Source organism: Pan paniscus, chromosome 21, assembly GCF_029289425.2.
Source record: "Pan paniscus chromosome 21, NHGRI_mPanPan1-v2.0_pri, whole genome shotgun sequence".
NCBI classification, from domain to species: Eukaryota; Metazoa; Chordata; class Mammalia; order Primates; family Hominidae; genus Pan; species Pan paniscus.
In genome coordinates, this window is record NC_073270.2 from 50,609,631 (window position 1) to 50,616,866 (window position 7,236).

Sequence of the window (7,236 nt, forward strand, 5' to 3'; positions counted from 1 at the left end):
AAATAAAAGAAAGGCCAAGGCCGGGCGCAGTAGCTCATGCCTGTAATCCCAGGACTTTGGGAGGCCGAGGCAGGTGGATCATGAGATCAGGAGATCAAGACCATCCTGGCCAACATGGTGAAACCCCATCTCTAAAAATACACAAATTAGCCAGGTGTGGTGGCACATGCCTGTAATCCCAGCTACTTGGGAGGCTGAGGCAGGAGAATTGCTTGAACCTGGGATGCGAAGGTTGCAGTGAGCCAAGATTGTGCCACTGAACTCCAGCCTGGCGACAGAGCGAGACTCCATCTAAAAAAAAAAAAAAAAGCCATCACTACTGATCTCATGAACATTAAAAGGATAAAAAAGAAATAGAAATAATTCTGTGGCCACAAATTTAACACCATGGATAAAATGGATCAATTCCTTGAAAGATACAAATTACCAAAATTCACAAGAGGAGAAAAACATAATCTGAATAGGCCTAGACCTATTAAAGAAAGTGAATCAATATGCAATAAACTTTCACATTAGAAAATGCCAGACAAAGATGGTTTCACTGGGCGAATTATACAAAATTTTTAAGAAATAAATGATACCAATTATCTGAAGATAAAAGCAGAGTGAATGTTTTCTATCCCACTTCAGGAAACCAGCATTACCCTGATACCAAATCTACGCAAAGACATTAAAGAAAGGAAAATTAGAGACCAGATTCTGTCATGAACGCAGATACAAAAATCCTCAACAAATTATTGGCAAATCAAATCCAAGAATGTATAAAATAAACTGTGCACCATGATGAAGTGGGATTTGTTCCAGGTATAAAAAGACTAGTTTAATATTTCAAAATCAATGAGTATAATCTATCACAACAACAGACCAAAGGAAAAAAATCATGTGATCACATCAACAAATGCAGAACAAGCATCTGACAAAATCTAACACCCATTCATTATAAAAACTCTCCACAAACTAGGAATAGAAAGATAACTTTTTAAACTTCATAAAGAATATCTACAAAAACACTGCAATGAACAGCATTCTCAATGGTAAGAAATTAGATGCTTTCTCCTAAGATCTAGAACAAGGCAAGCCTGTCCCGTTTCACCACTCCAGTTCAATACTGTACAAAAGTCCTAGCTAATATAATAAGATAAGAAAATAAAATAAAAGGTATACAGATTCAGAAGGAAGAAACAAAACCATCTTTGTTCACAGACATGATTATCTATATGAAAAATCCCCAAAAATTGGCAAAAACTCCTGGAACTAGTAAGAAATAATAGCAAGGTTTCAGGATAAAAGGTTATTATACAAAGTGAATTGCTTTCCTACATACCAGCAATTAACTTGCCGGATTTGAAATTTAAAACACAATGCCATTTACATTAGCACAAAAATAAGTATAAATCTAACAAAATATGTACAAGTCTATGTGAGCAAAACTATCAAACTCTGGTGGAAGAAACTAAAGAAAACCTAAATAAATGGATAGATATTCCATGTTCATGGATAAAAGACTCAATACTGTTAATATATCAGTTCTTCCCTATTTAATCTATAGATTCAACACGATCCCAATAAAAATCCCAATGAGCAATTTTGTGGAAGTCGACACATTTATTCTAAAATGTATACAGAAATGCAAAAGAACCAGAACAACCAACACAATGCTGAGGAAGAACAAAGTTGGAGGACTGACACTACCTCACTTCAAGACTTACAACAAAACTATAGTAATCAAGGCAGTGTGGTCTTGGCAAAAGAACAGACAAATAAATCAATGGAACAGAATAGAGAATTTAGAAATAGACCCACACAAATAGTGAACTGATCTTTAAAAAGAAGCAAAAGCAATGCAATGGAGAAAGGATAGCCTTTTCAACAAATGGTGGTGGAACAACAGGACGTCCGCACACACAAAAATGAATGTAGATACTGATAACTTTCACAAAATTTAACTCAAAAAGGCAAAACTACAAAACTTCTAAACGATAACATAGAAGAAAATTTAGGGGACCTTGGGTTTGGCAATGAATGTTTAGATATGAGAAAGAAAAGACTCTTTTTATCTGAAGAATGTGAGCTCCTTTATCAGGCCCAGAGAGGCATTGAAATGTGACAGCACTCATGTCTCCTCCCACCTGGAGGTAAGTAATCATTTCGAAGATGCCTGTTAAATGAATTATAGACTGACTATTGCCACCAAGAGCTATGAATTAACCTAAAACACCCCATGCTGAACACCATAATGCATGCTCTATAGTACAGCTCTATAGTTCAACAATGTATATAGCCAATCACTAATCAATGTTATCTCTGTAAACCAATGACAATTCATTAAAAACAACTTTTGTAATCACCCTCTCTCCCTTTTTTTTTTTTTTTTTGGAGACGGAATCTTACTCTGTCGCCCAGGCTGGAGTGCAATGGCGCGATCTCGGCTCACTGCAACCTCCACCTCCTGGGTTCAAGTGATTCTCCTGCCTCAGCCTCCCAAGGAGCTGGGATTATAGGTGCATGCCACCACACCCATCTAATTTTTGTATTTTTAGTAGAGATAGGGTTTCACCATGTTGACCAGGCTGGTCTCGAACTCCTGACCTCAGGTGATCTGCCCTCCTTGGCCTCCCAAAGTGCTGGGATTACAGGCTGAGCCACTGTGCCTGGCTGCATCACGCTCTCTCCTAATTTGTTCTTTTTTCTTTAAAAACTTGAGCCTCTCTTTTGTTCTGTGGGGCACTTCCTATTGCTTCCCTGGCTGCAGTCCTCAACTTTGGTCCAAATAAACTCTATATTAATTTGGCCTGAGTTTCTTTCTTTAGCTCAACAGGTATAACATAAAAAACATGATCCATGAAAGAAAAATTGGTAAGTTAGACTTCATCAAAATTAGTGCAAAGTCACTGTCGAGAGGATAAAAGACAAGCTACAGACAAGAAAAAAAAATCTTTGCAAAGCACATATTACGTAAAGGACGAGTATGCAAAATATACAAAGAATTCTTAAAATTCAGTGATAAAAAAGCAAATAATCCAATTAAAATGAGTGAAAAAATCTGAACATACACCTAACCAAGGAAAATATATAGGTGGCAAATAAGCACATGAAAAGATGCTCAACATTGTATGTCATGAGGGAATTGCAAACTAGAACAATGAGATACCATTACACACCTATTCAAGTGGTTAAATTCAGAAAAACAAAAACACAAACAACAAGAAAAAACTCTCACTATATCAGATGCTGGCATGAATATGGAGCAACCGGAGCTGTTACTGTTGGTGGAAATACAAAATAGTACAGCTCCTTTGGAAAACAATTTGGTAGTTTCTTTATTTTTCTTTTTTTTATTTATTTTAATTAATTAATTAATTAATTAATTTATTTATTTATTTATGAGATAGAGTCTCACTCTGTTTGTTGTCCAGGCTGGAGTGCAGTGGCACGATCTTGGCTCACTGTAACCTTTGCCTCCCAGGTTCAAGCAATTCTCCTGCCTCAGACTGCCAAATAGCTGGGATTACAGGCACCCGCCACCAAGCATGGCTAATTTTTGTATTTTTTTTGTTTTTTGTTTGTTTGTTTGTTTTTTTAGTAGAGACAGGGTTTCATTTACTATGTTGGCCAGGCTTGTCTTGAACTCCTGATCTCAGGTGATCCACCGATCTCAGCCTCCTGAAGTGCTGGGATTACAGGCATGAACCACTGTGCCTGGCCTTTTTTTTTTTTTCCCCCCTGAGATGGAGTCTCACTCTGTCGCCAGGCTGGAGTGCAGTGGCACATTCTTGGCTCACTTCAACCTCTGCCTCCCGGGTTCGAGTGATTCTCTTGCCTCAGCCTCCCAAGTAGCTGGGACTACAGGCATGCACCACCACACCCAGCAAATTTTTGTATTTTTAGTAGAGATGGGGTTTCACCATGTTGGCCAGGATGTTCTCGATCTTTTGACCTCGTGATCCACCTGCCTCGGCCTCCCAAAGTGCTGGGATTACAGGCGTGAGCCACCGTGCCCGGCAGCCTATTTTTATTTTTAATGTTTTTTTAGGGATGGGGTCTTGCTGTGTTGCCCAGGCTGGAGTACAGTGGCTATTCACAGGCACCATCCCACTACTGATCAGCACGGGAGTTTTGACCTGCTCTGTTTCCAACCTTGGCCAGTTTACCCCTTCTTAGGCAATCTGGTGGTTCCCTGCTCCCGGGAGGTCATCATATTGATGCTGAACTTAGCGCAGACGCCCAGGCAACATAGTGCACTGCAGCCCAGAACTCCTGGCCTCAAGCGATCCTCCTGCCTCAGCCTCCTGAGTAGCTGGGACTACAGGCACGCGCCACCACACCTGGCCAGTTTACTAGTTTCTAACAAAGCTAAACATTGTCTTAACGTATAATCTAACAGTCACACTCTTAGGTATTTACTCAAACAAGTTGAAAACTTATGCCCACACAAAAACCTGCACACAGATGTTTATCATGGTTTTCTTCATAATTGTCAACAGCTGGATCAAGATAGCTCTCAGTAGGTCTATTAGTTCCCTAAGCCTGCCATAACAAAGGGCCACAAACTGGGTGGCTTAAAACCACAAAAACATATTCTCTCACCATTCTGGAGGCTAGAAGTCTAAAATCAGTGTGACAGCAGAGTCTTGCTCCCTTTGAGACTCTGGGTAGAATCCTTCCATGCCTCTTCCTGGCTTCTGGTGCTGCCCAGCAATCCTTAGTGTTCCCTGGCTCACAGCTCATCACTCCAGTCTCGGCCTCCATTGTCATGTGTTGTTTCCCATGTGTGTCCTGTCTTCAGATGGCATTTTCCTCCTTCTTTAGGGCACCAGCCACGTTGGATTAGGACCCACTCGAATGACCTCATTTTAATTGATTATACTGCAAAAGCCCTTTTCCAAATAAGGTCACATACACAGATTCCAAGAGTGAAAGCTTCAGCGTATCTTTCTGGAGGATACAAGTCAATCCTTAAGAATAGGTTAATGGGCCAGGTGTGGTGGCTCACACCCGTAATCCCAGCACTTTGGGAGGCCGAGACAGGCAGATCACCTAAGGTCAGGAGTTCGAGACCAGCCTGGCCAACATGGCAAAACCCTGTCTCTATTAAAAATAAAAAATTAGCTAGGCATGGTGGCACACACCTATAATCTCAGCTACTTGACAGGCTGAGGCAAGACTCACTTGAACCTGGGAGGCGGAGGTTGCAGTGAGCTGAGATCATGCCACTGCACTCCAGCCTGAGCAACAGAGTGAGACTCTGTCTGGAAAAAAAAAAAAGAATAGGTTCATGCATAAACACAATATGGTAGATTCATACAAGGGGATTTTTTAAGCAATCAAAAGAAATAAGTTATTAAATCATAAAAAGACATGAAGGAAACTTAAATCACATTACTTAATAAAACAATCCAGTCAGAAAAGGCGACATATGTGCTGGGTACAATGGCTCACACTTTATTACCCAGCACTTTGGGAGGCCAAGGCAAGAGGATTGCTTGAGCCTGGGTGTTCAAGACCAGCCTGGGCAACATGGCAAAACCCCATCTCTATAAAAAATACAAAAATTAGCTGGGTGTGGTGGCACACGCCTGTAGTCCCAGCTACTAGGGAGGCTGAGGTGGGAGAATCACTTGAACCCAGGAGGTCGAGGCTGCAGTGAGCTGTGATTGCACTACTGCACTCCAGCCTGGGTGACAGAGTGAGACCCTGTCAAAAAAAAAAAAGAAGGAAAGAAAGAAAGAAAGCGAGCAACATATTGTATGATGCAACTATATGACGTTCTAGAAAAGGTAAAACTATAGTGTAAAAGGTCTGCGGTTGCCAAAGGTTGGGGTGAGGGGAGGGAGTGAGGGATGAAGAGTTGAAGCAAAGATTTTTAGGACAGTAAAACTTTTATTTATATACATGACATTATGCATGTGTCAAAACCTATAGAACTATGTACAACATAAAGAATGAACCCCAATGTAAACTACGGACTTTAGTTAATAATGATGTATTAATACTGGCTCATCAGTTGCAACAAATGTACCACTCTAATACAAGATGTTAATAATAGGGGAAATTGTGTGGAGGAGGGAGAGGGAATGTGGGAACTCTGTAATATCTGGTCAATTTTTCTGTAAACCTAAAACTGTTCTAAAAAATTAAGTCTATTGGCCAGGCACAGTGGCTCACACCTGTAATCCTAGCACTTTGGGAGGCCATGGCAGGAGGATCACTTGAGGCCAGGAGTTTGAGCCCAGCCTGGGCAACATAATGAGACCCTGTCTCTACAAAAACATTTTTAAAAATTAAGTCTATAATTTGAAAAAAGATTCACTGCAATATATAAGGCTCAAGTATCACTTCTTTAAGGAAATCTTTCCTGCTCTCCCATCATATTCCCAAGATGGGTTAGGTGCTCTTCTCCCAAGCTCCCATAATACCCTGCACATATATTTATTTCTATGGTTGCACCTACCACATTGTATTTTAACATTTATCTGTATCGCTGTCAGTTCATAGCTGTGGTTTGCTGACGCTTGGCCTAGAATGCAGAGATGGTGAAATAAGCTAATCCATGCAACCCTTTAACAGGCACCTAGGAATGCCTGACAAAGGGCACTTCTGTTCCCTCAATGCACTGTTGATGTCATTTGTGGTATAATCATTATTAGCCCTCTGGTCCATTAGGCTATTTTCTGGATGATGGCATAAGGCACAGTCTTGTGACATTAAAGGTTACTTAGCCTGAGTAGTCTCTAGATTACTGGTCTAGGGTCTGCCAAAGACAATCCTCATGGGGAAGTTTTTGCACTAACCTCTCCAGGATTCAAATTCAATGGTTTTGACCCAAAACCATGCTGTTTACATTACATAACACGTTCTCAATCTTGTTCAACTTAAAAGGTGGCACAGTACAGGGGTCACTGGCACACATGACTACATGACAGATAACATAAGTGACAAAAGCAGACTCAGGTCGAGAAGGGTCCCTGGCATTTGGGAAAGTCCATACCCAGTCTAGAACAGGCAGCCACTCCTTGGCTTCAGCCAATTGTCGCCACACAGAAATGTGGACACAGTGTTACCAGACAAGGCAGAGAGGCAGATTTCTGTTCACACAGAAACTTTTCAGTTTAAAAAAGTGTTGGCAACTAAGTCAAACTGCTTAGAAATACTGGAGATGGCATATTGGGAGGGTAAGGAATCATCCAATTGAATTGGGGTATTTACGATGGGGGAGAAATAGCAGCTAAAGGATAA